General features: G+C 46.0%; 1 protein-coding gene across 1 annotated transcript in view; it reads left to right on the forward strand.

Annotated features, from left to right (window-relative positions):
• The first annotated feature begins 3925 nt into the window (after nucleotides 1–3925).
• LOC138569187 (ankyrin repeat and fibronectin type-III domain-containing protein 1-like) overlaps nucleotides 3926–23116 on the forward strand; it is a 2784778-nt gene continuing 2765587 nt past the window's right edge. The window contains exon 1 of the mRNA XM_069646931.1: nucleotides 3926–4002. The gene's annotated coding sequence lies outside the window, so the exon portion shown is untranslated. The remainder of the gene's footprint in view (nucleotides 4003–23116) is intronic.

The following is a 23116-nucleotide window of genomic DNA, read 5'->3' on the forward strand; positions in this document are numbered from 1 at the left end:
AGATTCTTGGGCATGGTCACATACTGTGGCAGCTTCATTCTAGAATTTGGCAAGTATCTCAGAGCCTCTTAGGAATCTCACAGAAAATGAATCAGTCTGGCAGTGGAAGCCGTTGGAACCGTGGGCATTTGTGAACCTTAAAAATGCAATGTCGGCTGAATGCACTTTTGTATTTTTTTATTCTAGGTTGGACACAGAGATCATTGTAGATGCCAGCCTGTTTGATTTTGGGGCGGTTCTCTCACAGTATGGTAGGAGTGGTGAAGTCCAGCCAGCAGCGTATGCAAGCAGGGCTTGGTCCATGGCTGAGCAACGCTGCTCCTAGATTGAGCAGGGGCATTGGTCATACTGTGGGCTGTGGGGGTTGTAGACACTATTATCTGTACATATTCGGCAAACCCGGGCGAGTGGTGACAGACAGCAAACCTCTTCTCCCCATCATGACCAGAGTGTCGGCGAAACCTTCACCCCAGATTGAGAGATGGCTCCTGGCATTGCAAGAATATGCAGTGGATCTAGTCTATCGGCCCAGAGTGGGGAATGCAGCAGAGTGTTTGTTGAGACATCCGTTGGGGAGCTCGACGGACTTGGAAACAGAGGAAGCAGAGACGGTTTTGTGAAATTGGTCTCTAAGGGATGATCCCTCCAGCTCGATGGAGGTGGATGAATTGAAAGATGAGTCTGAGAAAGACGAGTGTTTACAACTCCTGAAGGATGCCGTGACTAGGGGTGAATGGAAGACTGTCCTGGTGAACCTCGAGAAAGGAAATGCAGCCAAGATCACATTGGAACAACTGTAGAGGATGAAACAAGAGCTGACGTTCACCGACGAGGTCTTCCTTCTGCAAGGATCACGCATAGTGGTTCTAGCAGCCTTAGCATGGAACATGATCGAGCTTGCCCATCATGGACATCAAGGAGTGGCAAAGACAAAGGTTTGTCTCCACCTCAAAGTTTGGTTCACAGCACTTTAGGACCAAGTGGAAGAGTTCATAAATGTGTCTGTATGGTGCCAGGCAGCTGCCCGAAACACAAGGAGCCCCGGGGTGTATGCCAGAGAGCAAAACAGCCTGGGAGTGCATACACATGGATTTTGGTTCAACCCATCAAGACTCCCACTTCATGGTCATGGTGTATCACTGGTGCTGATATCCTGAAGTAGAGTTTGTTCTCTCAAGGGCCCTTCATGATGTCATTCCAGCAATGTAGAATATGTTTGCCACACAGATTCCTCAAAATATTATACTCAGACAATAGGCCCCCTTTTCAGAGTGTGGGATTGATTTGAATTTCTACAAGAACGAGGAATGCATCACTGAAAGGTCACCCCAGCGTGGCCTTGCTCTAATGGTGAGTCAGAACGTTTTATGCGCACTCTGAACAGGAAGGCTCTTCCAGTTCATAAATGGTTCTAGTGGAGGCTTTGTTTCAAAGATGTCCACTGGGATTTCCCCCCCGATTGTGAGGAAAGGACACCAGAGATAATGGATAATGATGTGGTGAATGAAGAAAGAGAAAGGACCATTGAGCGTGCGAATACTCGCAGGGGCCTTCGAAGATATCCTGTGGCTGTGGGAGATGTGGTGTTGGTACGTTCACGGTATACAACTGGGAAGATGTTCTCACCTACGAACCAAGACCATTTCAAGTGGTGGACATCCAGGGGTAAAAGGTGACGGTGTCTGATGGGCAGGGTTTCATCACCTGGAACTCCAGTTTCTTTGAAAAACTGTTGGGTTCTCCTGCTGTGGGGAAAGTGAGGAGTCTGAGAATGACAGGCAGCCAAACACTAAGTCTGGAATTGCGAGAGAGCGATGATGGTAATGGCAACCAAATGTGGGTGATGCAGAACAAGGATGTTGGTGATCGCTTTGGCCCAGACATAAGTGATGCCGATCCCTTGCAGCTGGCAAGTGAGAGGAAGTATCCTGCTCATGAGTCCAGCTGCTGGCCGGCATAACTGGAGGACTATGTGACTGATGATTGATGAACATAAGAAAAGTTACGTTGGTGTGTTATGTTGTCAACTAAAAGTTGTGATGCTATGGTAGTATACTTGTTCTGTTTGATATATATGGACATGGGGGATGTAATGTTTTTCCCTGCTAAGGCACAAAGACATGGTACGCCATTGCGCCTGGCAAATAAATGCGGCCCCACGCTCTCACGTAGCCAGTTCAAGAGCGGGGACTGGAGAGCACATAACGGTGTCTGGGCCTCATTACGACCCAGGCGGTAAGTTACCGCCTGGGTCGTACCTTTACCACCATGGCGTAAACTATGTTTACGCCATGGTGGTTGGCGGACTTACCGCCCCATTCCAAGGTCGGCGGGGCGGTAAGTCCCCAATCCCCATTTACCCTTCCCCATTCCCATTTTTGCCCCATAGGGCATAATGGGAGTGGGGAAGGCGTTAATTACGCCACCATTTACGGTGGCGTAATTAACAACATGGTCCCTTAGCGCCATGGATTTTAACACCTGCTAAAAGCAGGTGTTAAATCCGCCATGGCGCTAAGGGACCTCGGAATCAGGCGGTAAGGGTCGGCGCTGTTTACGCTGCCGTAAACCCCTTACCGCCTGAGTCGTAATGAGGCCCTCTGTGTCTCTTTTATTACCGCCAGTAAACATCCGTGTGCACTAGCTCACATGCCCTATCAGGACACAACAATCCTCAAAACTCCTTTCTTGATATCGTCATAGGGGGGAACGTCTGGGTCATTAATCTCAGGGCCGTCCATGTCACTCTCATGTTGATCTTACAGGTCACATGCATCTACAGGGCCTGTAGATGCATGTGAACAGGTAAAGCTAGCCATCTAAACCAACTACAGGTTGCGCCGGTACGGAAAGGGCGCGTCGGTTTAGTATACGGTTTAACCATCCCGGGAGGGTAGCTCGGCGGCAACGTGCTCGCCTTGGAAGCAAGACGACACGAAGCAACACAGGTTCGATACGCGGGTCCGCGCCTAGAAACCTCTGGGTATTTAAGCGCGTTATAAATACGTAACTGAAAAATGAAAAAGAATAAAAAAAACAATTCCTGTAACGCCTCGATCCCTGCGGGCTGTTTGAGTGCTTTAAAAATGCAAAATAAATAAATACTCCCGTGAAGTCACGAACGCCAGCACCGCACTTGCATACTGGTGAACAGCACGGGGACACATACTAGGAATGTTGCTGAAGTAGGATTTGTTTGGTTCTCTAAAGAGAAACTGCACCCCTCCAAGAAGCCTTATGTGAATTAATTTGCTGACTGCTATTTGGCATGTTTTCATGTTTGGCGAGCATCCGCACGCCCTCTTTTTGAACGTTTCCTCTAAAACCTGTTTTCATGTAATAATTAGTGTGCTATCAGAATGCAAAGCTATTATAACACTATTATATTCGGCTGGCACATCTTCTTTCCCCAATTACGACTACACCTTTAACCCCTCTGGTAAAGTGTGCTCTAAACCTTTGTTTCACATTGTGTTTGAACATATGAGTACAGAAATTCACTCAAAGACCTCATGAGGAGTGCAACTCTGAAAAAGTTTAAATGAGAATCGACCATGCAGTGCTTTCTATTTTATGGACTCTCCAAAAACTTTTTTTTAAGGACTATTTGGCACGAACCTTCCTCATATTAGTTTTAAAAATGTTATATTCCGACGCCCATCGCCCCCACCCTCTTCTCCGTTTTGCCTCTATTTTCAGTCCTGAGAGGAAGCTCCTGCAACCTGTCCGCGTGTGATAAATGGTAGACGTGATGTGAGCGCATTCAGGAAGTCGATCCCTGCAGTACTTGTCCATGCCAGCTCTGCCCTTCGTTCTAATTGTGCTGGCTCTCCTCCCCCTGCTTGATTCTGCCTTGGCACGGAGCCTGGCTTTCATTGGACTTCTCTGCCCTCCTTCTGCAGTGTGTGCAAACCCTGGATCGAAAGGAGGGCGGCTACAGGGACGAGGCTGGCAGATCCCCCGCAACATCTAGTGACCACCGTGGACAGGCGAAGAGTAGAGGTAGGTTGTTTCATCCTGTGTGTGTTCCGTGTTCTTTTTTTTTTTTGCGATTTCTGTTTCCAGTTGTTCCGCACCGTTAACTATGTTCACTGGGCTGTTCCCGTGTTGTATTGATATATACGCAGATAGCTGCCAAATCTTCTAGACTGCGTTTTGGTGATATGGTAGATAGGCTCCGGTGGACCTCATGCTTGTGCGAATAGTAATTAATGCTGGATACAGCTCCGGATGGTAATGTCGGACAAATTAGTAAAACTGCACGTACTTTATAAAAGAGAAAATCCGGTGCTCAGCAGTCACGATACGCCTGTTTTGTCGCTTTCAGCGTTTAGGCGCATGTTAGAGTGCGTTCGCTGTAACTTCCAACACAGTGTGTGGTTTGCAGATGTCTTGGACTGCTGGCTAGCACTGCGAGATTGCTGACTAGTGAACTGAAGAGGAGGTTGCAGGTTCACGAGTCCTGCGGTTTGTACGATTCCACATATTTTACTGTATAGAGTTGCACATCACTCTGGCGTCGGTCATAGTGGGGTAGGTATAGTGTGAGGCATTCCTTTGGCTGGATGTAAACTATAAAGCAGTGCGGCTCATGCAGAAGTGAACTTGTATTGTGTTGTGATTGAGAAAGCCAAGTTTATTAAGTTAAGCACCAACCTTAACCATGGCTGTTGTCCTTTTATGCAGTTCTAGGTACACTTTTTGAACCATTTTGCTGGAAAATCATGTCTCGGTGTAAGAGGTGTTGAGGAGACTAACCTCAGTGCCTGCGATTACAGCATGTTCTAATGTGTTTAAGAATATGTGTTTTGTCTTTTCAGGTTAAGATGCACATTAAGGGTTTCTTCAGCAGTTACTTGCCCTCCATTATACTTGTGGATGATATAGGATTTTTCATTCGCACACAGGGAAGGGCGCTCAACCAGTCAGGTGGCTGGAACAGTGGGCGAGAATACTCAATTCCCACCCGCTGTCCCAGCCATCCGAGGCCCTTACCCGTGTGTCGTTTTTTTTCTTTCTTTCAATGTGGGGAGGCAACAGGGAGCCTCTCCCAAAATGACCCGATTCCCCGGCCACCCCGACCACTTACCTGCGGGACCGGAGCATTGTGCTCCGGTCCCGGCGCTTCTCCCGTCTAGCTGCCGCCATAGACTGATGGTGGCCATCTATTTATTTTTCTTTATTTTTCATAGAGAGATCCGCGGGTCAAGCAGGGCGGATCTCCTGATGAAAAATTAAGAAAGCCATTTGCACCCCGGGCGAACCCTCGTTGTGCGAATGGCTTTCATGCCCTGCCAGGAGGGTGGACATAGACAAGCTAATGTCTTTCGCTTTGCTCAGGCCTGCTTTAGCTTGGGCTGGCGGGCCGTTAAAGGCCATGTCTGCTCTCCTGGCAGGGTATGAAAGCCATAATCTGTGCATGCTGGGATTTTTTAAATCGGTCCATACTAGGAGATTTTTCAAACTGGGAGTATTCAGAAATTGTGTACCAGTAAACTGGAGTATACTTGGATTCTGCAAAATAGATTGTAAAACTGAGACGATATACTGTGATTGTGCAAACCGGGGCTTTATTAGGATTGAGCAAGACAAAGTACTATCATTCCCTTTGCAAAGGTGTCCCGCAAAGAGCATGCCTTGTGCTCCTTGGCCTGCGTCATACGTGGCAAGGTCCCCTAATTTACTATCTATTTTTAGCAGCAAACTCCTACTCCTTTCCATAGAGAGCACGCAGTTGGCATTGCCAAGGAGGCAAACCGCACGCTGCGCCCCAATTTGCCAGAGTTTGTGCATCCACACTCTCCTGTGTCTTTGGACCGCTCTGCCAGGTCCATTATTTTGGCTAAGGGCCCATCTAAGTCCAGTAGCTTTTCTTGGCAGCCCTTCTAGGCATGATCTACACCTTTCCTTACGGTTTATAGTCATAATCTCGAATACAAAAATGTCGAAAGTCATAATGTCGAAAAAATAAAGTCGAAAACAAAAATGTCGAATTTCTTTTTTTTGTTGATTTTTATTCGAAATGGGGGGGTTCCCCCCCAACCCCCCTTTTTTCATTTTTTTTTTTATGTTTTACCCCTTTTTTTTACCACCGGAACCCCAAAAAAACATGTAAATTAAAAAAAAAACAATTCGACATTTTTGTTTTCGACATTATTGTTTCGACATTATTGTAATTCGACATTTTGTTTTCGAGATAATGACTGGACACCTTTCCTTACATCTCTTGTAGCTTTGGTGACAAAGATCACCATTTTGGTATCCAACTGGTGTGTCCGTGACTTTACCAGGCTGGTCCGGTCTGGGGCAATCTGCTTTCATACAGAACCTCACCTCTCTTTCTAGCAGCTTTCTAATCTGTTGCGCCATCTACATTAGGCAAAGGCAATCAATCGGTTGATTTGGAGTGCCTAATAGCTTCAGGGTCGAACATGTCTTCGATTGTGTCCTCTTGATCTGGGGTTGCCTGCTTTGTCTATCGTAGTAGGGCCTGCTCGCTGGGGCATACTTCACTGTGTTCCTGTCCATCACACTATTCTTCCTCATTGTCAGAGGAGTATCTGCCGTCATGATCCACTGTGTTTTTCAACCCTGGGGCAGGGGGTAGGAGGTGTGCACAGCCCACGTTAACAAGAAAGTGCTCTTCAGTTTACTGTAGGTGTATGCCACCTCATGGGGATTTGCGCTATCCCTTTCCATTTGGCTTGGTGGAGGGGGATCGAAGAGAGCCGTCTCTTCCCAGACTTCTTACTCCCCTCGTGTTCAACCCCTTTCTTGGGGTGTCCTGTAGATGTGCCCTTTCCCAGGCGGCTTGCCCTTCTTTTTCTGTACACTTTTTGACTTACTCCTGCCTCTTTGGGGGCCAGGAGGGACTCCAACACCTCCAAACGGTCCTGGGACACTGTCAAAACTAAGGGGTCTTGTGGGGACCTTTTTAAAACTGAGGGAAAATTCCCTGTCTGCATCAGGTATGTCCACAATCCACTCTTCTTCGCTCCATTCAGGGGAAGTGCTCTTAGAAGCCATGGAGACTAGATTACTTCTTATGTTTGATGTGCTTGGACACAGCAAGCTGCAATGATATTGAGTGCTTAATCTATTCACATACCAGCTCTCACTTAGCTGGCCTGTGCCTTCGCTTGAACTATGCAAGCTGATCATTTGCTGTGGGCAATCTACTGTAACAATCTTTTCACTATCCCCTGAGTGAGGCCTGTAATGTTCTTCTTGCCCTCTTTACAATACTCACGCTCCTCAGAATGCTTTACAACATGCTGCTCGATCCGTATAATGCTCAGTGACCGGCTGTTGGTTTGCCTGCGATATATGGCATCCCCGGAAGTGAGGCACAGAGCTGCCATCGCGGAAGTGAGTCAGCGTCCATCATGGAGGAGGCGCCTCTGGGGTCTTAAAGCCTCCAGGAACGCTAACATCGCCAGAACGCACATTATCCGAGCGAGCACGGGACCGGTGAACTAGAGAGAGCGAGGTCACCCACCGCTCCGGGAAACGCATCGCACTGCAATATGGAAGCCATGCAGAAGCTTAGGCTTCCCGAACATATATGAAAATAAACGCTGAAAAAAGGCAGCCGCGCTTTAGAGGAATAACGCGCACCGCAAACTACATCCAGTACAGGCACACTGTGTATGAACCTCTAACCTCTAAGTTCTCTGTAGAAATATATCACTTGACACTAATTATTATAAAAGTGCATAAGCACACACTCACACTACTTATCTGCTGAGGGAACAGGAAGGGAGCCAAGCAGGATGTGGGTCATAAGAGGAAGCTGAGGCAGGATTGGTGGACTGTGGGTGTATTGGACTACAGAAAACAGGTTACTGATGGGGATAGGTAGTTCCCTAAATGTCTGTTTTGTTTTTGAGAGTTTAAAAAAAAACAGAAAGTTAAGATTGAAAAGACTGCAGTGGAGTAGCAATAAAGAAAGTTAAGGCATAATGCTTGCCTCTGTGTCTTTAATAGAATCAAGAGTCCCCCCGACATGTATAACTGGGTAATATTCATTACACTAACTGGTGCATACGAGGGGTGTCAAATTTACTGTGGATGACAAAGTTGAAATTGACAGGTATGAAAAATGGAAATGTAATGGGATTTAAAAAAATGTATAGACTTGGAATGTGACAACTGGGAATGACAAACTCCGAGTATAGTTGGATTGTCAAAATGGGAATATGCTGAAAACTGGGAATGTACTGTGTGGTCAAACTGCATGCTTACTGGCTTTGTGCAAACTTATATATATATATACTGATTATGTGCAAATTGAGAGTATTATCAACATAGCAATGTATGGCTATTTGGCCGTCCGATAATATACTTCAATGGTGGAACAAAGTAGCATTATAGGGCGATTGCTCAAACTGGTATTGTCAATCTGTGAGTGGGCCACCATAGTGTCGTTTAAAATATGTTATGATGTTGCAAGATGGGAGCATATTCACAATGTGCACATTATACTTGTCAAATTGCGAGTACAGTATGCTGGAATCACACAAACTAGATATACACTCAGATTACATAGATTGAAATACATTTGTTTAGTGCAAACATGAGTATACAGAGGCTGTTAAATATGGAATTTACTTGGATTATCAAACTAGGCTGATACTGGAATTCTGAGACTTAGTTATATTGTTGGAGTGTAAAAGCTGCACATGTAGTGGGAATGTCAAACTCAAAATATACTGCGGCTCTCAAGCTGAGCATATGTGGTTATTATGGAAACTCTGAGTATACTGTAATGCTGCCATTATAAATCTAATAATATGTTACCAGCTGATCAATGTTTAGATTGTCAAACTCTGAAGTATCCTGCAATATTAAAACTTGCAGTAGAGTGTGATTTTGCAGGCAAGAACTATGCTGCCATTCTTCAACATGGGAAAATCCATACATATTGTAACAGTAAACCGTGAGTACACCAGAATAATGCACACTAAAGATACTGGGGCTGCGTTAAGCGTGCCATGTGGCGAGGGCAGGATAACCTGAACTTTTGTAATAAAACATGATGCAGTTCATTCTTTTTCTGAAAGGAAAACCTGCTAACCAGCTTCCGTGTCATAATGCTTCATGCAAAATGTATATGCGTTCATGTAGATTCAGTGTGATCAGTCTCTTGAAATCTCCAGGAAGTGCTATGCAGTGGCAGCAGAGCACGTTCAAATGTCACTTGTGCATTTTCAACAGCAGCACTCAGCGAGGTGGCTTTTTCACATAGCATAAAATACAAGGACTTATTGTTTCCACAGACATGATTACCTCCAATTCCAATCAAGGATGAAGAGATTATGTCTCAAATGTTAATGTCTATTGAAAGTTGGTCTCACTATATTTGTCTCGTTGAGGAAAGCTCGTTTCAATTAGAATGAAGATCTTCCCTCTCATTCTGTATGCCCTCTCCATGTTACTCATTAAGTGGCCCACTAGCATCTTCACATTGATCAATAAGCTATTATTTACTTTTTTATGGTGAAACAGATAACCCGAATTTCAAGACAAAAAGGGGAACTTTCATTTTGGTGTTTAGTTCCTTAACTTTGATGAGCAGCTCGAGGGATGGTACGCTTATGCCAGGGGAAAAGTCTTGCTCAACCCGATAATGGGAGCATTCTGATTAGTTATTTGCTGGACTGTAACAGCACTCCGAATAATATGGAATTGCCAATTTGCCTCTTCCAATCAGCTACAAGAACTCCTCATCGAATGCTATTATCCTCTCTCTGCCCCGCAAGTGGCACACAGGCAGTACTGCTGGTGGTGGCTTGAGAATGTAGGGTTGGAAGTGCCAGTAATGTGGCTGTGCAGCAGGCAAGAGGACTACAACCTCCATTTGGCAGTTAATTAAATGTTTGGAGGTCTGAGCGCATTTCCCACTGCCACACTCTCCCTGTCAGCCTGCTACTGCTTCCCTCACCAACTGTCAACTGCCAACATCTCCTGAGAAACCCTTTCACTGTGAGAGCTCGCAATGTTCCATTTTAAACAATGTTGGAAACTGGGAACCTGGTTTGGGCCGTTTCCCAAACAGCAAAAAGACAACGCATTATTGAACTGTCCAAACCTTTACATTTTTCACCATTTCACACGTTGCCACGAGTAAAACAGGGGACAAATAAACTGACGTCCAATATATGAATTTTCACTGTTAATATGTACCATGATGCAATATCAGAAGTGAGGCTTTTTCAGATACGATCTAATTTGGCTATCAAAAGAAATAAACTCAAATCGGGGTCCAAGTATGTCATGTCATGGAGTAGCCCTGGGGCAGGTTGTGTCTACTACAGGATTGCCTTATAGTGCAATACAGCCTATTTACCTGGGAAGTCTTGAGACAGTGAAGTCGGCAATATTGCATGTCTTCAAATGTTAACAAATTACTAGGGCTCAAGCATTTTAAAAAAGTGGGAGGCTCAGTAATATATGTATAGGTGCAGAGTACATGGGGGCAGAGCATGTAGTTGGACCCGTTCTCCTTGCCTTGTTCATCTAAATCACTGGTTGTGGCAAGGTATCTGTCTCCTATCCCACTGGGTTCAGGCTTAATGACGGGTTGTTAGCACGCACATTGCAAAATTAGCAACTGCTGCTCACTTCAAAATGGGAAGGGAGCATCATCAATGGACCAATTGAACCTCGATTTGAGGGGGTTGGCAGGCCAAATCTGTTTTGTGTGTGCAGGATTAGCAAGGGGAGAAGGGGATTCTATAGCAGAATGCTGCAAAGACAATTCAGCTGGTTAGGTGATTGCTGCAGAGATGTTATATGTTTAGACTTTCCTGTAAATCAAATGGCTTTTTTCTTAATCCTGCAGCGATATGTGCTGTAAAATGTGTTGTTTCTACCCGGGGATGGGTACAGCTCCATCGCATGGCTCAGTGTGGGAATCTGTGCCCACATACATAAATCAAAATCTGGCACTCATTAGTAAATGCACAATAAATGAACATATGTTAATGTGAAATTTACAAATTCAGTTCAATTGACCTTTCCCCTTAGAAGAACGTGCACAAGACAAATGAGCATTGATGTTTAAAAATTAAACAACACATGAAAAATAACCTAAGAGAGGAGATTTTCAAATAACTGTGCTGACAAAGTATAAAAGGTCCCACCACTTAAACCCAACATTTTACAACCCATCGTCCAGGAGGGGTACCACCATGATTGTCTTCCTCTTGGCCTCATGCCTCTGGTACAGGAAACACTCCTTCCTGGTCTCCTCGGGCATGAGCAGGAATAGCTCAAAGGCTTTGGTCATCGAAGAGTGGAATGATCCTACCTCGTCCAGGAGTCTGGGGGACTGCTGGAAAAGTCCCTTGTGGAATCCTCTTCTGTATCTCCGACACCAGGGTGTGGAGGGTTGATAGGATGTCCAGAGGCACATCCCTCGGCAGAACTGGCGTGATCGGAACACTGGGCCCTGTGTCCTCATCGCCATAGCCCTTGTCATTGCCGTCGTCCTCGTCCACATCCTCGTGGACTATGTGTAGGGACTCCATGTCCTCATCCTCCGTGGATGAAATTTCCATGGCTTGTGCCACAGCCTGGGACTAATCAGGGGCCTCCTTGCCCACCACTTTTTCCACCCTGAGCACCTGTAACCGAGTTCTGATGCAATGTCTCCTTCTCCGGCATACCGGCAGACCTTGTCAAAGTCACCACAGTGGCTTCTCACCTAAGAGGGAGGGATACCTTCAGCGTTGTGGGGGCTACCCTCTCAGGGTCAGCCCTTTAGCTTTTGAAAGAGCAGCCGCCACCAGCTCGATCATTGAGGAAAATTTTCCCTGTGCCACCTGGGCCTTCTTGGGCAGTTTGGCCTTCTTCTGCTATGTTCGTGGCTTCTCGGGCTTCTCTTGCAGCTTTGCCAGGTTGGACGACTTCCTCTTAGAGGAGGAGCTCAATTGCCGGCTGGCAATGTAGGCAGGGTTGATGTCAATCACGCCCTGTCTACCATGGTACCTGCTTCGGCGGCGACCCCCGTGGACCTGAACATGCAGTGCTTGGCCTAATCTTGGGCCCCCACGGATGAGGCACCCTCACAGGACTTAGAAGCCCACTCCTCAGACCAACCGGCCTTGGGTGAGGCATGCCGCTGCTAGAGGCACGGGGCAGAGACCTTTTAATTCAGCCACACCGACAGTCTACTTTGCCTGTCCTTTGTTGTCACATCAAACATCAAACATTTTGCTTCAGACACTAACCAAATTTTTGCCTCCTTCTAGTACCTACTGTAGTGAATCGGGGTGAGAATCAGTAAATGAGGGTGTCTATGGAGTGAATTTTTTGCATCCAAACATAGACTACAATCTTGCCACAGACAAATGAGGAAACAATGGCAAATTTGGTCACAGTCGGTTCAGCCGTGTGGCTTTGTATAGCCGGACATCCAATTTTTTTTTAAATATAAGATTTTTGCATCCAAACATAGACTATGATATTGCCCCAGACAAAAGAGGAATCCATGCAAAATTTGGTAGGTGCGGGTTCAATGGTGTGGATTTGTATAGCCAGACAAACATACACACAATCAGCTTTATATATAAAGATAATAGTAAAGTAAGTTCTCCTCCTGCCATCTGTACGGTGCATTCGAAGGGATTGTGTCCTCTGACGTATTCCTTATCTATGATATTTGTATCTCCAGCTTGCTGGCCTCGGAATTTTTTTTTTCCCAGTAGAGGGCGCTGTGCGTTGACGTCCGTCGAGTAGGTGCTCCTCGACGGCCACTGTATCGACGCTGACGTCATCATGCCTATAAATGGCCACGCGCAGCGTCCGTTGCTCAGTTCCGTTTTTCCACGCTTCGTGTGCCTCGGAATACCGTTGCTCAGTTCGTCAGTACGATATATATTCATATTTCCTCGAGAAAACCGACTCGTACTCGATGGCTTCCTCCTCCGACCCGACGACTCCTCGGTCCGGTTTAAAAAAATGCCGAGACTGTGGGAAGAAAATTTCGTTGACGGATCCTCACAGGATCTGTTTGTGGTGCCTGGGAATCAAACACCAGTGTTCGGAGTGTGAGGAATGCCTATCCATGACGGCGAAAGCCTTGAAGGAGCATAAGGGGAAGCTCGAGAGAGGTAAGTCAATTTTAACTTCCTCGAAAGTTTCCGCGGTAGAGTCGAGACATTCGTCTCCTCACCGTCGAAAGCATTCTCGGTCTAGGTCTCGAAGTGGCTCCCACCACTCTTCGAGGTCTAGAGACTCGAAAAAAAGACAAAGAAGATCCCCTTTATCGCCGTCTTCTAGTTCGCCTGAAAGAGTAAATTGCCCCACAAAACACAGCTCTCAAGCTGAGTGGGAGGAATTCAGAAAAAAGATACTAAGCGTCTTCGAGAAAGCGGCCTCGTCCCTCTCGAAGTCAGCTGAAGGTGATACCCCGGGTGAAAATCTAAACGCAGCGAGTCGAAGCACCCGGCGAAAGAGTCGACCCGAAAGCGCCATGAGCCATCGGGAAGTAAAGCATCTTCGACGCCATCGTCGAAAAGCCCCTTCGAAGCATAGATCGGTGCCATCAACGCCGTTATCGAAGGGTTCTTCGATGCATCCGTTGATCGAGTCGACGCCGGCGTCGATGCCGACATCGACGCCGATAAAAGAAAAACCCACAGCTACTCCACAGCCAACGGTTACACCGAGAGCCTCCGACACGACGTTGAGAATGTCGTTGACATCCTCGAGCAGGATTCCGATCCTCTCGAGTTCTTCGAGGCCTCTTCCAGTTTTCTTGACGCCTTTGTCGGCGCCTTCGAGGATTTTTACATCTGCGTCGACGACATCGACCTTTTCAAGGCCACTGATGATGGCTCCCTCTGCCTTAGAGATGGGTTTTATACCATTTCACAGACCAGAGCATCCCCCCTTAACTTCAATTTTTGAAGAGAGGGAAGATTCTGATCAAGAAAGGCCTTTTGGGCTGCAGAGGACCACATTACCTGAACCAGAGACTTTTGCCTCTGAGGAAAGAAGGTTGAAAGACCTTCAGGATGCATTACAGGAAGCAAGTGGCCTAGACACTTCCCCAGAAGTGGAATCTGTCAAACCAGACCCAGGGGAACATGCTGATACCCCTTATAGTACCCTAATGTCAAGAATTATGGAGTTCATGGGTTGGTCTGCGCCTTCACCTGTTTTTCAACAGGATGACCTCACAGATATTCTGGATAAAGGTCCACAGGACGATCCTGTGGTTCCCTTTCATTCTGCTTTACAAAGAAAGATTTTAACTAACTGGGAAACTCCTGAAGTTGTCCCTGCGGTTAACAAGAAGTTGTCAGCGAAATATAGGGTATCTGCTACTGACCATGAATGCCTATCTAAGCACCCTAATCCAGAGAGTCTTGTGGTCCAGGCTGCAACTTCATCAGGCAGTACTTCTGCTTACCCCACTGCTCCTCAGGATAGGGATGATAAAAAATATGATGCCATGGCTAAGAAAGTCTTCTCAGCCTGTAGAATGGCTTTAAAATATATTAATGCAACTTGTACGCTCGCTGGGTTCAGCCACACTCTTTGGGAGTGTGCTTCATCGGCGGCTGGCTGCATACCGGAAGGAGAAGAAAGGGACGCATTTTTAAATATCATCAGAGATGGTAAAGATGCAATGTGTGAGTCCCTTCTACTGGCATTGATTCTGCTGACAGTATCAGCAGGGCCATGGCGGCAAGTACCACAATCCGCAGGCATGCGTGGTTGAGAAAGTCTGGCTTTGCTTCTGACGTACAGGCCAGACTTTTAAATATGCCCTTTGACGGCTCTTCCCTATTTGGTAAAAAGGCGGATGACAGTTTGGAAACACTACAAACATCTAAAGCAGCAGCCAAGTCACTAGGAGCTGCAATCCGACAAACTAATTTTCGTCCCTCAGGATCCTCTTGGAGAGGAAGGTCCTTTCGCTATTATTGCTCATATGGAATAGGCAGAGGACGGCCGGCTAAAAGAGGCCGAGGAAAATGTACCCGTGGTGGACGGGGTAAAGGAACGAAAGCCGCATCAGCAGGAGCAGGAGCCGCTTTACCTTCGGGAACTGCATCAGCTGCTCCCAAACCACTCTGAGGTCTCCCATCACAAGACACCTGTAGGGGGCAGGTTAACTCACCATCTGACGGAATGGCAGGCTATTACGTCAGATGATTGGGCATTGGAGACAGTTGCCCAAGGTTACTGCCTGCCTTTTCTACGCATCCCTCAGAGACATCCACTGGGGAACAGCTCTCTGAAAGTGCCGGATCCGCTCCTCTTGCAGGAAGTCGTAGACCGGCTAGAGAAAGGTGCCATAGAACCGGTACCTGTAGTGGACAGGAACAAGGGCTGTTACTCCCCCTACTTTCTCATACCAAAGAAAGACGGAGGACTGAGACCCATCCTGGACCTACGGGAATTGAACAAGTTCCTCAGGAAGGACAAGTTCAAGATGGTAACTCTCTCTCAGATCCTTCAGGCCCTCCAGCTTCAGGACTGGTTGGTATCTCTGGACCTTCAGGATGCTTATCTCCATGTGCCAATCCATCCCAAGCACAGGAAGTACCTGAGGTTCGCAATTGGCAACTCTCATTATCAATTTCGAGTTCTGCCATTTGGGCTGACCTCCGCCCCGAGGGTCTTCACCAAGCTAATGTCGGTTGTGGCTGCAAGTCTAAGGAGGGAAGGGATTCACGTCTACCCCTACCTGGACGATTGGTTGATCAGAGCAGTTTCTTCGGAACAAGCTCGGATCCAACTAGATTATGTCTGCCACTCCCTTCACAGGCTGGGCTTCTCCCTCAATTTAAAGAAGTCACATATGATACCATCACAGAGACTCCAGTTCATTGGAGCAGTCCTGGACACGTCCCTGGGAAAAGCCTCGCCACCAGAGGTGAGAGCTCAAGATATTCTGCAGATGGTCACCAGGTTTCAAAATGCCCAACGTCTCCCAGCCTATGACTTTTTGAGGTTGCTAGGCCTCATGGCATCCTGCATATCCCTTGTGCCAGAGGCTCGCCTGAGAATGAGATCCCTTCAGTGGGCACTGAGGACTCAGTGGTCACAATTCTCAGGGAGGATGACAGATCTCCTCCGGATTCCGGACAAGGTAGCCCACGACCTTCAATGGTGGGCCTCTCCAGAGAACATCTTGAAAGGAGAACTGTTTTGGCAACCATGGCCGGAGATAACAGTAGTCACAGACGCCTCACTCACGGGGTGGGGAGCCCATGCCAACGACTTCACCATCAGCAGTCGTTGGTCTCCATCGGAGTCCAGACAACACATCAACCTGTTGGAGCTGAGAGCCATCAGACTGGCGCTGAAAGCTTTTCTGCCGTCTGTACGGGGGAGAAACGTCCTGATAATGACAGACAATACAGTAGCCATGCACTACCTCAACAAAAGAGGAGGCGTAGGGTCACTGCCACTGTGCAAAGAGGCGATGCAGCTCTGGTTTTGGGCAATTCAGGAATGAATCTCTCTATCGGCAATTCACCTAGCCGGAGAGAAGAACTTGACAGCGGACGCTCTGAGCAGGCAGAACACAGTCTCCCACGAATGGGAGATAGCTCAGGAAGTCCTTCAAGAGATCTTCGCCCTTTGGGGAACCCCTCAAGTGGCTCTGTTCGCCACCAGTATCAACAGGAAGTGCGACAGATTTTGCTCAAGGGAATTTCCCCCGAGAGGAGCTCTAGGAGACGCATTCGTAGTGGACTGGGAGTTCCCACTTCTGTACGCGTTTCCTCCGGTCCCTGTCATTCCTCAAATGATCAGGAGGTTGAGAAGGTTTTTGAAGACCATGATCCTAATTGCCCCAGATTGGGCCAGGAGAACATGGTACCCGGACCTTCTGGACATGTCCATCTGTCTTCCAATTCATCTACCGTACAGAGAGGATCTTCTCTCACAGAAGGGAGGTCAGGTTCTCCATCCAGCCATCAAGACCCTCAACCTTCACGCTTGGTATCTGAAAGGTTGAGGTACAAGGATTGGGACCTTCCAGATGACGTCATGGAGGTGTTGCTTTCGGCCAGAAGGCCAGCAACTAAAACTCTATACCGCTGCCGTTGGAATAAATTTTGCAGCTGGTGCAGAGAAAAGAATATCGAACCCTTTTCATGTGGTACACCTGCGGTGTTATCCTTCTTACTTTATTTGGCAAATTCAGGCCTTCAAATTGGCACTATTAAGGGCTATCTCGCAGCACTATCGATCTTTAAGCGCACTGCGGAGGAGCCATCGTATTTCAAAATTCCATTGGTAATACAATACCTGAAAGGTCTAACTAATGTTTACCCTCCAAGATCATTCCAAGTTCCCTTATGGGACTTAAATCTAGTTTTAAACTTCCTAAAGGGTGCTCCCTTTGAACCACTCCACTCTTGTTCATTGAAGTTTCTCACCCTCAAAACTGTTTTATTGGTAGCATTAACATCTGCTAGAAGGGTTAGCGAGATACAAGCCCTGTCTTGTAAACCTCCTCATACAACTTTTGACAAGGACAAAGTAGTTCTACAGGTGAAGCCTAACTTCCTCCCAAAGGTAGTTTCGGAATTTCACATTACTCAGAAGATTACTTTACCTTCATTCTATCCTCCTCCCCATCCGGGGAAAGAGGAAGAGAGACTACACAGGCTGGACCCTAAGCAAGCCTTGAGTTTTTATATCAGTAGACTTGCTAAAATTAGACAAGCAGACCAACTCTTTGTAGGTTACGCAGGACATAAGTTGGGATTACCAATAACCAAACAAACCATCTCCAGATGGATTATTTTAGCCATTCTGGAATGCTACAAACTGGCAGGGAAAGAGCCCCCTCAAAATCTAAGGGCTCATTCGACCAGGGGTATCGCAGCATCCTCAGCTCTTCAAAGAGGGGTACCAATTAGAGACATATGTGCGGCTGCCACATGGTCGTCCGCACATACCTTTACCACATTTTATAGCCTGGATTCCTCCTCTAGTCAAGAGACTAGATTTGGCAAAGCTGTGTTACACTCTGTTCATTCTTAAAGGGTAATATGGCATCTCTTACTCCCGCCTCCAATCACATACCACTGCTATGGGAGTCTATCATAGATAAGGAATACGTCGGAGGACACAATCCCTTCGAAGAACAAGTTACTTCTTACCTTGTAATGTTCTTTCGATGGGATGTTCCTCCGACGTATTCCTTATCGCCCCTCCCATCCATCCCCGCAGTAACATTTCCCTTGTGGTTGCAGCTTACGCTCCTTCAAGGGTAGTAACCATTCATACAATAACTACTTTACTCTACAAAACGGAACTGAGCAACGGATGCTGCGCGTGGCCATTTATAGGCATGATGACGTCGGCGTCGATACGGTGGCCGTCGAGGAGCACCTACTCGACGGACGTCGACGCACAGCGCCCTCTACTGGGAAAAAAAAAATTCCGAGGCCAGCAAGCTGGAGATACAAATATCATAGATAAGGAATACGTCGGAGGAACATTCCATTGAAAGAACGTTACAAGGTAAGAAGTAACTTGTTCTTCCATATGAAGCAAACATACAAATGTGGCTAGGCTAAAAATGTAATCTTCCCCTGAGAGTGGTTGGCTGTTTCAGTGGCTAAGATGTCAATAAATGCTGCAAGCCCTGTACTGGGTGCAGTGAAAGGAATGAATGGAGTAGTTTGACACTAATGGTGGGCGTTGATGGTGAGGTTTGTAGCTTAATGGATAGTGCCATATGCAAGATCTATAGCATTAACCTGGTTTTAGTAACCGGCTAGCATTTTGTTATGCTGAACAGGATTATTGTACTTTCGCAGTTTTGTGGTTGGCATAGTTGTATGAGTACCAGTACCAGTATATTGGAGAGTGGTGTGGGATGCTGCAGGTAAGAGTTGAGAGTTATGTGGTGAATAGTGTACGTCCCAGCACTGAAATACTATGGTGGTAGTAGATTTTAGGTCAGGTCTTTAGTGCAAGGGCTGTTTTTTTCTTTGTAAGTTTCTAGTAATAAAATAGGGTTTATGGTCATTGCATCGAATTCCTTTGCATCTAAATGCATTGGCATCAAATTTTTTCCATCTAAATAATTTGCATCAATTTCATTTCTTTTTGTTGGGGGGGGGCAATCCCCTGTTTTATACCCTTTAAAATCCCCCTGAACAAAAATTAACCCTTTACCCCCCAAAAACATGCATTCGATGCACATTTATTTAGATGGAAAAAATGTGATGGAATGGCATTGGGTGGAATGGCATTAGATGTAATGACCAGATACTGTAAAAGAGCAGAGATGTTGGGTGTGTGTGTCCGAAATGAAGCGATTGTAATGCAAGTGACTTGTTATAAATGAACAATAATCAAATATGTTGGTGGGGTATCCGAATAGTAGGAGAGGGGAAGCAAGTCAAGAGTAAAATGTGCCTATTTTGTGTGGGGGGAAATACCAAATCCTGGTGGAAGGCTAGAGGATGTAGGGGGCACACCAGGATGGCGTTCCATGGTTAGGTTTCAGTCGTATCCAAGCAATGAAAGAAAAGATGGTGCATCACAGCAGAAGTGAGGTTCTATCAAGCTTCCTCATCACAGTCATTCTCCAAATAAGAACGACGATACAGGATAATTAATGATTTATTAATCGGCCCTTAACAAATGTGACCTAATCACATATGGGCCTCAGTGTCGGAATAGGGTGAGTGTTTCTGATTGCAATGGCTGTTCTCTGGCAGACCAGAGTCAACATGCATTTATTGCCAATGTTTAAATGCGACCTGCTAATGCAATATGAAATGGTGCCACACACTGGTTCATTGCAAGGGATCTGGGGCGACGCGGTTTCATTGGAAGGTATGATTATGATCAACATTGGTGTGTTCAATGAAAGCACTGTGTATTCAGTGCTAGGTAGCAGGTGGCATAACAGCCATAAATTATGTAGGCATAAGTAAGCACACAGGCCCAGATCTCTGCATTCCTTCTGCAGATGAATGCAGATTCACAACTTTCTCTCCTGTCTAAATCTAGAAAAACATTCTTAAGTGAGAACTTCATATACAAAATATTTCGAATGGAATTGCTACCAGATATGTCTTCCAAGGAGCATACATTATAGTTCAGACTTCAAAGAGCTCCCATTTATTTTAGGAGTTCACACGCTGATTAGTAATGCTCACTGGGGAGCTGCTTCAGCGCTGCGTCTCAGGGCTCGAATGCAGTAATCAGCAGCTTCTTCACATCAGAACGACTCGTGCATATGTAAACTCTCTTTCACAGGAGGAAGCAATATATAATGCAGAATGGAAACACATCTAGGCTTAAGCAGGATCACATTGAGGGCAATAACCCGAGCCAGGTTTCATTCTAAAAATAAATACATTGACATACTGTCAAAAGTGAAATAACGGGGTGGCTTGAACCTCCACTTGACTTATTTTAGTTGTTGGTGGCATTGCGTTCTGTGGTACCTGCGTGCAACAGTACGCCATCTCACATGACATCTCCACTCACACTGACAGGGCAGCCTGATCTTCCATATTCCAGCACAGTTGTGGACTGGGAACCAAAAGTGCTCCTGAAAATGTTTTCAAAAGTGGCCCTATAATTGCACCACGCGAGCAAGCCCAATCACTCTAAGGGCCTCATCACGAATTTGGCGGTAACCCTTAAATGCGGCGGTAGCGCTATTACCGCTGCATTTAAGGGTCCGCCAGATCATGTCCATGGCTGATTTCCCCCCAGTTCTGAGCGGACTTTTGGGGCTATTACCGCCGGCGGGAAATCCGCCGGCGGTAATAGCGCAAAAATTCCCCATTGGGCCAATGGGGAATGAGGAATTCCCGAAAGGGCCCAATGGGGAATGGCAACAAACCGTTCCGCCAAACCTGTGATCCGGCGCTATTAGCGCCAGGGGTTTGGCGGTAGCGCTAATAGCCCCAGCGCTAATAGCGCCGGGCCTACCGTCCAACTCGTGATGGTGCCCTAAGAAAAGTTTGGGGGTTCTCTGCCCAGTCTGGAAAAATGGGTCCAAATATTTAAATTTAAAGCATGTGTGCCCCTATGCAGGTATTCAAAGCTAGGTAAACGTGACAAAAAGGCTGCCATAAATAAAATGTTTATTACAAATGAGGGCTACCATACTAAACGATGTCTGGGTTGACGACATATGGAAGTAATGCAGTCAGGTGCATGGGAGAGAGTGTAGAAGGAGCTGAAATCCTGGGTACCAACACAAAAGAGGCCCATGACACAGAGGCCCACCGGGACATTTCCAGAGATCACTGTAGGCCAGTCCACCAATGCACTTGGGGTTGTACCTGGACTTGAGAACTGTTTGATTTAAAAAAAATAAATCTAAGCAAAATAAATTGTATGCAGATGTGACCTAGCAGCAAGTATATTGGTACCACTCGCTGCAATTGGACATTTGCTGGACAACCAAGCTCAGATTTCCCACCCGGCACCCATTCTACTACCTGCACCTGCAGTGACTGAGAATCCTGCAACCCAGCCAAGAACCGAGAGGAGACTAAAACTGCAGATCGTCAATATATTCATCTTCTTTTTCTTTTAAAGTGTTTTTTGCATGCACGTGTCTTTTGAATGTTATGCAATGTGGTATGTGTCTGTGCACGTGTTTGCAAGAATCTGAATGAGTGATTCCGTTGTTTGTTTATGTGTGTGTAGGTTTCTGTGAGTATGCTCTTGAGACTGACTGAGTGTGTGTGTGTTGTGTGTGCTTGTGTGTGAATACGTCTGATGGGTGCATGTGTTTGGGGCACGAGTGTATGTACATTTCTGTTTCTGTGAGTGTGTGCAAGAGTGTGGTGCAGTGTGTGTGTGTGTGTGTGTGTGCAAGTGCGCCATGCTCGTGTGTTTCTTGATGTGGTATAGTGTTGCACCAGCCCCATGGACGTGATATAGGGCCTCATCACGACTTTGGCGGTAATCCTTAAATCCGGCGGTAGCGCTATTACCGCCAGATTTAAGGGTCCGCCGGCGGTAAGAGCGCAAAAATTCCCCATTGAGCCCAATGGGAAATAGGGCATTCCCGAATGGGCTCAATGGGGAATGGGGATTAACATTACCGCCAAACTCGTGATCCGGCGCTATTAGCGCTGGGGAGTTCGGCGGTAGGGCTGATACCGCCCGCGGTAATACTGCCGGCGTTACCGCCAAAGTCGTGATCAGGCCCGGAAGTGTTGGTATATATTATAGTATCTGTAGGATGTGGGATCGTATATAGTATGCGCGCTATTAACCACTCTTATGATAACTTAACAATAGAATATTATGAGCATGACAAACTCAGCTTTTCATTTCGGTGACAATAGTTCCAACGAAGTAATTTTTCAACAACAATAATCTTCAACCTTTTTGCAATCAATTGCTGGTAAGCACTAAAATGCATTTAATGGGTTTAAGAACAAGTTCACATAAGTGCTGTGGCTCTTTAGGAACCAAACACTGAGTTCATGCTGATAGACCAACCTTGTTATATAAGTACAAGATTGAATGGCTTCACCTTCTTTTGAAAATCCCCCCCCTTTTTTTCATTAGGTGATAATTTCATTATATAAGAAAGTAGGAAAGTGAGATTCTGTTAATTCAAGTTATTTATGAATAACATTAAGGGGACTTTATATTCTAGATTACTTAATATGGATTTGCAATTTCTATCTTCCCCCCACTCCGAACCCACCTGACCTAACTTGTCCCGTTGGTGTGACCCAAACGTGGTATGTTTTTTCAAACCTTTTATATTGTATTCATGTAACTTTTGGACTCACATGTAAATATATTTATTTATGTATAATTTATATATGTTTTAAACTACCGGCACATTTTTTCATCTTTCTGTGGAAAACTATTTTTTTTTTATTATGATTTGTATATGGATTACAGCCTTGAAAACGACCAGGGGTCGAAACACATGTCGGCTGTTGCGCATATTAAAAAGAATTTCTGCAACTTTTTGAACTCTTATCTCATTAATGATCTTGGCATTAATACCTATTCTTTGGACTTTATAACTCAAAGGGTTTGAGCGCAGGATTTGATGACCCTCCCATCTTTCCATTATTTGGTATATATTATGTTTGCAGCATTGTGAAATTGATCCTGCACTTAGGTTGAAATGCTG

The sequence above is a fragment of the Ambystoma mexicanum genome, chromosome 2q (genome assembly GCF_040938575.1).
Source record: "Ambystoma mexicanum isolate Mex_15411 chromosome 2q, UKY_AmexF1_1, whole genome shotgun sequence".
NCBI lineage: Eukaryota > Metazoa > Chordata > Amphibia > Caudata > Ambystomatidae > Ambystoma > Ambystoma mexicanum.